Source organism: Pongo abelii, chromosome Y (genome assembly GCF_028885655.2).
Source record: "Pongo abelii isolate AG06213 chromosome Y, NHGRI_mPonAbe1-v2.0_pri, whole genome shotgun sequence".
NCBI lineage: Eukaryota > Metazoa > Chordata > Mammalia > Primates > Hominidae > Pongo > Pongo abelii.
This window is the reverse complement of record NC_072009.2, coordinates 53,684,170-53,690,552: the sequence shown is the minus strand read 5'-3', so window position 1 is coordinate 53,690,552 and position 6,383 is coordinate 53,684,170. Positions and strand designations below refer to the sequence as shown.

The 6,383-nt window shown below is 38.0% G+C and overlaps 2 pseudogenes; both read left to right on the top strand.

Moving 5' to 3' along the window:
- Positions 1 to 213: 213 nt before the first annotated feature.
- On the top strand, positions 214 to 1,815 carry LOC129053133 (glutamate dehydrogenase 1, mitochondrial-like; annotated as a pseudogene).
- A 2,694-nt stretch (positions 1,816 to 4,509) lies between these two features.
- LOC134760956 (heat shock transcription factor, Y-linked-like) lies at positions 4,510 to 5,682 on the top strand (annotated as a pseudogene).
- The last annotated feature ends 701 nt before the right edge of the window (positions 5,683 to 6,383 follow it).

Below are 6,383 nucleotides of genomic sequence, written 5' to 3'. Positions count from 1 at the left end.
TATCTGAATTAAGCAAGAACAAAAAACCGCAAAACCTGGGGTGAAGCCCTGCTGCTGTCCCGGGCCGGCCCCGCTGCCCTGGACTCAGCGGCTGCCCACTCTGCTGCGTTGCTGGGCCAGACCCGGGGACAGTCCACCCCAACCCCGCAGTCGGGGCTCGCATTGGCCGCCTGGAGCCACTAAAGCGAGGCGGTGGCCGACCTCTAGGACGACCACAACTTCTTCAAGATGGTGGAGGGCTTCTTCAATTGCGGCGCCAGCATCGTGGAGGACAACCTGGTGGAGGACCTGAGGACCTGGGAGAGCGAGAAGCAGAAGGAGAACAGGCTGTGCGGCATCCTGTGGATAATCAAGCCCTGCAACCATGTGCTGAGTCTCTCCTTCCGCATCGGGCAAGACACGGCTCCTGGGAGGTCATCTAAGGTTACCCGGCCCAGCACAGCCAGCACCGCATGCCGTGCAAGGGAAGTGTCCATTACAGCACTGATGTGAGTGTAGATGAAGTAAAAGCTTTGGCTTCTCTGATGACACACAAGTGTGCGGTGGTTGATGTGCCATTTGGGGGTGCTAAAGTTGGTATTAAGATCAATCCCAAGAACTATACTAGTAATGAATTGGAAAAGATCACAGGGAGCTTCACCATGGAGCTGGCAAAGGACTTTATTGGTCGTGGCATTGATGTGCCTGCTCCAGACCTGAGCACAGGTGAGAGGGAGATGTCCTGGATCACTGATGCCTATGCCAGTACCATAGAACACTATGACATTAATACACAAGCTCATGTTACTGGTAAACCCATCAGCCAAGGGGTAATCCATGGACGCATCTCTGCTACTGGCCATGGTGTCTTTCATGGGATTGAAAACATCATCAATGAAGCTTCTTACATGAGCATTTTAGGAATGACACCAGGGTTTGGAGATAAAACATTTGTCGTTCAGGGATTTGGTAATCTGGGCCTACACTCTATGAGATATTTACATCGGTTTGGTGCTAAATGTATTGATGTTGGTGAGTCTGAAGGGAGTATATGGAATCCAGGTGGTATTTACCCAAAGGAAGTGGAAGACTTCAAATTGCAACGTGGGTCCATTCTGGGCTTCCCCAAGGCAAAGCCCTATGAAGGAAGCATCTTGGCAGCCAACTGTGACATACTGATCCCAGCTGCCAGTGAGAAGCAGTTGACCAAATCCAATGAACCCAGAGTCAAAGGCAATATCATTGCTGAAGGTGCCAAGGGGCCAACAACTCCAGAAGCTGACAAGATCTTCCTGGAGGGAAACATAATTGTTATTCCAGATCTCTACTTGAATGCTGGAGGAATGACAGTATCTTACTTTGAGTGGCTGAAGAATCTAAATCATGTCAGCTGTAGCCGTTTGACTTTCAAATATGAAAGGGATTCTAACTACCACTTGCTTAAGTCTGTTCAAGAGAGTTTAGAAAGACAATTTGGAAAGCATGGTGGAACTATTCCCATTGTACCCACGGCAGAGTTCCAAGACAGGACACCGGGTGCATCTGAGAAAGACATCAAGCACTCTGGCTTGGTGTACACAATGGAGCGTTTTGCGAGGCAAATCATGTACACAGACAGGAAGTATAACCTTGGATTGGACCTGAGAACAGCTGCTTATGTCAATACCATTGAGAAAGTCTTCAAAGTGTACAATGAAGCTGGTGTGACCTTCACATAGATGGATCATGGCTGACTTCCTCACTATCCTCTTCACGTGTAACTTCTGCAGACTTATCACAAGTTTACATGCAACTACAGAAATCCCTTTCTCTCCTGACTCATTAATAATGGATACCATTCTCAACAATCAATCCAAATCAGCCCGTTAAGGAGAAATAAGTTAAGGTTAGAGGATCATGTACAAGCTGAGTGTGAAAGTAGAAGTCACCTACACCGGAGAGCCATTTTGGTATTTTGCCTTCAAATAAAAAGCCTCCTCCATCTGGCTGTGCAGTCTTGCTCCGTGGCTTTTCTCAACACAATCAGTGCTAGTGCTGGGGAAGGGAGAGTCAAGAGCAGTCAGTTGCTTACTTATTTTGCTCTGGATGAGTCTGGGACATGCTGTAACTGTAACACATTTAAGAAGTAGGTTTGTGGCCTTTTCAAAAGGTGGCATGGTCGTCAAGTGAGTTCTTAGTATTTTATATCAGCAGAATAACTCAATTCTGCAGGTTGCAAACAAATACAAAAGCTGTTTCTGTTTATGAATTTTATTATTTTAGAATAGAATAAGTACACGCTGCTGTAATAAAATTGTCTTTAATCACTTAACAAGCCTAACCTTGACTCAAATAGTGAATGCCTATAAAAATAATAAATGAAAAAAACTAGTATTTTTATATCATAAAACAATATTATTTATAGCTTATCATTCATGTATTGTTGTCCAGCAAACATTAAAAGCCCTGTGGATAATTAAGTTTTCTTCATAACATGCAAAATGTTGGAGGCTATTTTCGTTAAAACAGTCAGAATTTGCTTACTATAATTAAGACACATAGTCCAAAGAATGCAGGAAACTTTTTATCATGTTAACTAATTGTTCTCTTTTGAAGATCTATGGTGACTAAACTATAATTCAAGTAGAGTGTCCCAGAAAAAAAAACACTTTGGCTCCCTGTTTGGAGTCTGGCAGGCTCTGAGCATTGCCAATGACCCCTACTCACCTGACTTTGTATCCTCTCCTTTTAGAGGCTTTCCGTTCTGCACCCAGCTTCCCTAACAGAGAGCTGAAAACAACCTTGGGTTGAGTGTTTCATTTGGGAGTTATTTTGCCATGGCCTTTTGAACAGTAGTGTTCCCATGAAGTGCTAGATAATACATGTGCAAGAATCAGCTTTTTTTTTTTTTAAACTATAACACCTTTCAGAAATTTCTAACTACTTTGTAACTGCATGGCTTAAAGTGTTGATAAAAGCAGTTATTTAAAGTCTACGTTTTCCAAAAAAAAAAAAAAAAAAAAAAAAAAACCCAAAACCTAAAGGATATTAAACCAAGACAATCTTCTTACAATGACACCTCTTTCCAGTATGAGAGAACTACCTCCTACGATATGAGAAATATCTATATTTTATTTCTTTCTTCTACACGCATTCAACACTTATCAATGCCAGAGTTGAAATTTTAATATGTCAAATTTCAACCATAAAGATATAAAAAGTCTTACTGCTAATGCAGCATTGTTATTTTATTCAATATTAACATTACATTATAAATTCAAATCCTGCTTAATAATGATAACAATTATTTGCAGGACACAAAGATTATTCCTTACAAAATCGTTTTTATAGAGATTATGTTCTTGGAGCCAAATAAAAATTTTACTGCTTAGACAAACGTACATACTTACTTTTCTTACATTTTCTTGTTGTTATTATTTTTATTGTTATTATTATTTATTTACATCTCCTATTCTTTGGGATCTCCTTACAAGTAAATCACCTTCATTTAAAATCTCTTTTGTTGTTAAGGTTTGTCAGATATTTACAGACATACCAAATAAAATCATTATTTATTTTTCTGATATGACTGAAAAAGGTTTTGAAGAGATATGCATATAAATAACTTTTTATTCTGAAACATAATTCATTAGTTTTATTTGCAATTGTTCTCCCCTTGATTTATCAAGGTAAGTTTCACATAATGAAAAATTACATTTGAGTATACAATTCAATGGAATTTAATATGTTTATGATGTTGTACAATCATCATCTATCTTTAGTTCCTAAATGTTTCTATTGCCTAGCAGGAAACTCCATACCTACTAAACAGTTCTTTTTATTTCCCAGCCTCTGATAACCAGTAACCTACTTTTTTCTCTATGGCTGTCTTTTTACCACATTGGTTTTGCACTGCAACAGTTTTCAATCCGACATGCCAAAGTCATAGAGGTTTTAAAATCGTTCATTGTTGTTTTCCTTTTCTTTTTTCTTTTTTTTTTTTTTTTTCATTTTGCAATTACCAGGACCTATTCTCCTCTCACCAATCTAATAAGAATGTCCGTGTCAGGGAGAGAATTACATTTATTTCAGGGATTGAGGACATTATTTTCTTATTTATTTAAATGCTGCTACAGGGATATGATTTTGCAGCCTACAATGTGTAAGTGAGCAGTCTATATTTTATTTTCACTGGATACGTTTCTCAGACTGGGAAGGAAACACTTTTGGCCAGATTTTTGTTGATTGCTAGGAGACTAAAGTCCTCTTGTGATGTCTTTGCTATTCAGCTTGACATATACTAGAGTGATGCTTTAGATTGCCTTACCTGCATAGACCTTCTGAAGCTGCGTTTGAAGCTTCAGTCTTGAAAACTATACAGGCTGGAAGAGTATCTAAAGAAATATTTATTTGAGATGGCACATGTTTCTTCAGAAACTCAAGTTGTTTCTCCCAGAGATGAATTAGTTGATTCAGAAGCCTCTGCTAGATCTCCACTGTGTAAATACACATTCCTTGGGGACTCAGACTTAAGGTCAATGATTGAAGAAAATGCTGTTTAGGTTTTTTCACAAGAATCCTTGTTAAAATGGCCATGTGACACAGTGTGTGTTTCTGAGCCAGATAAAGGTAATGATTTTTTTTTCTGTGATCTTCCCCAGGAAATATCAGAAAATATTTGAGAGTGACCAATTCAAGTCTATTCTATGGGATGAGAATGGAACTTGCAGAGTGATTAATGAAGAACTCGTCAAGAAAGAAATTTTGGATAGAAAGACTCCTTACAGAATATTTCAAGATGACAGAATCAAAAGATTTGTTTGACAGGTCAGCCTTTATGGATTTAGTAAAATTTGACAGAATTTTCAAAGATCTGCCTTTGTAGCCACCTTTCTTGCAGAAGAGAATGAATCCGTTGTCTTAAGCAAGATATTTAACATATTTCAGTTACCACCTTACATAGAGTATATATGTAATTTTACTTTGTACATCAGTAAATATGTTAATACATGCAGTAAGGCCAGATTTTGAAAATTATCTAAAATACTAAGGTAAATTTTTTTTTAATTTTTTGAAATTATTGAGTTCAGCTTGAGCTTTAACCTTCCAGCATTTTAAGAAATTTTGCTAACAACTTTGAATCTTACCAGTGAAATCAAAATAAATCTACCAAAGCCACTTAATGCAATGTTACTATTAATATATAACATGTTTTCACTTGAGGCCTTAACAACTTTAGTGCTTTTTTCCCAAAAGCACTTTCTTAAAAATAGTAAACCAAGTTCATGAATTATTTGATGATATTAAGTTTGTGTGATGAAACAGAAATCTGATATTTTAAGTGTTTGTTATTGTCACTTGTCTCAACAAATTGCAACAGATCAGCATGCTATTTTAAATCAGTTGACCACTATTCATATGCACTCTCATAGCACCTGCATCCAAGCAAGTGGCCACATTGTGAATTTCATTACAACCACAACTTCTCAATACCACAACCTATCTCCCTTGCAAAACGGTTTTCTGGAGCTGATAGTGGAACCATCTGCTCTTCCAACAAGATATCCTGTGGTATTAGTCAACGAGGCTCCACATCCTAACCTGCTACCAGTAGGCAAACCATGGTTGCAAATGCCTACGATACCTGATACATCAGCTGTCCCTCATTCCAGGCTAGATCTTCAACCATCAGAACTGGACAAATATCACCCTAATTACAAATGATCTTCCATTAAAACAGTATCAGATTATGCATGACAACAGAGAATAACATTTACATAGACCAAAAAAACCCTAAAAATATCTGCAATTATCTTACTGAAAAATAAAACTGCATGTCAACTTATATGTTTGCTTTTTATTTCTCAAAGTATAGTTAAAAGTAAAATGGTGTTTTCTTTCTGTGTCAGGCTATTGTACTACTTCCTATAAAAATATATGTGGGCTTTTTGATTATTTGTAAGGAAATTTGATGTGCTCCTTTGTAAGTTAAGTAGTTTAGTTCTTTAAAGAGGAAAAAATAATAAGGTATTTGGGTCCACTTGCTGCTGAAACAACATGGTACCACTGCCTGGGTAATTTGTAGAAAGGCTTATTTTGCTCATGGTTCTGGAGGTGGGGAAGTCAAGGGGCTGCATCTCATGAGATCTTCTTTCTATGTTACAACATGCAGGTGGACCTTATCTGGTGAAGGGCATGAGATGAACAGAAAATCGGGACCAAACTCATCCTTCATCAAAGCTCACTCACGAAATAACTAATTTGTTCTCCAGATAACACCATCAATTCAGTCATGAGGTTAAACACATGGCTAATCAACTCTCAAAAGTCCTACCTCCCAACATTATCACAATGAACACAGAATTTCAATGTGAAATTTGGAGAGGACATACAAAACCATGAGAGTAGGCAAGGGAAAGGAAACA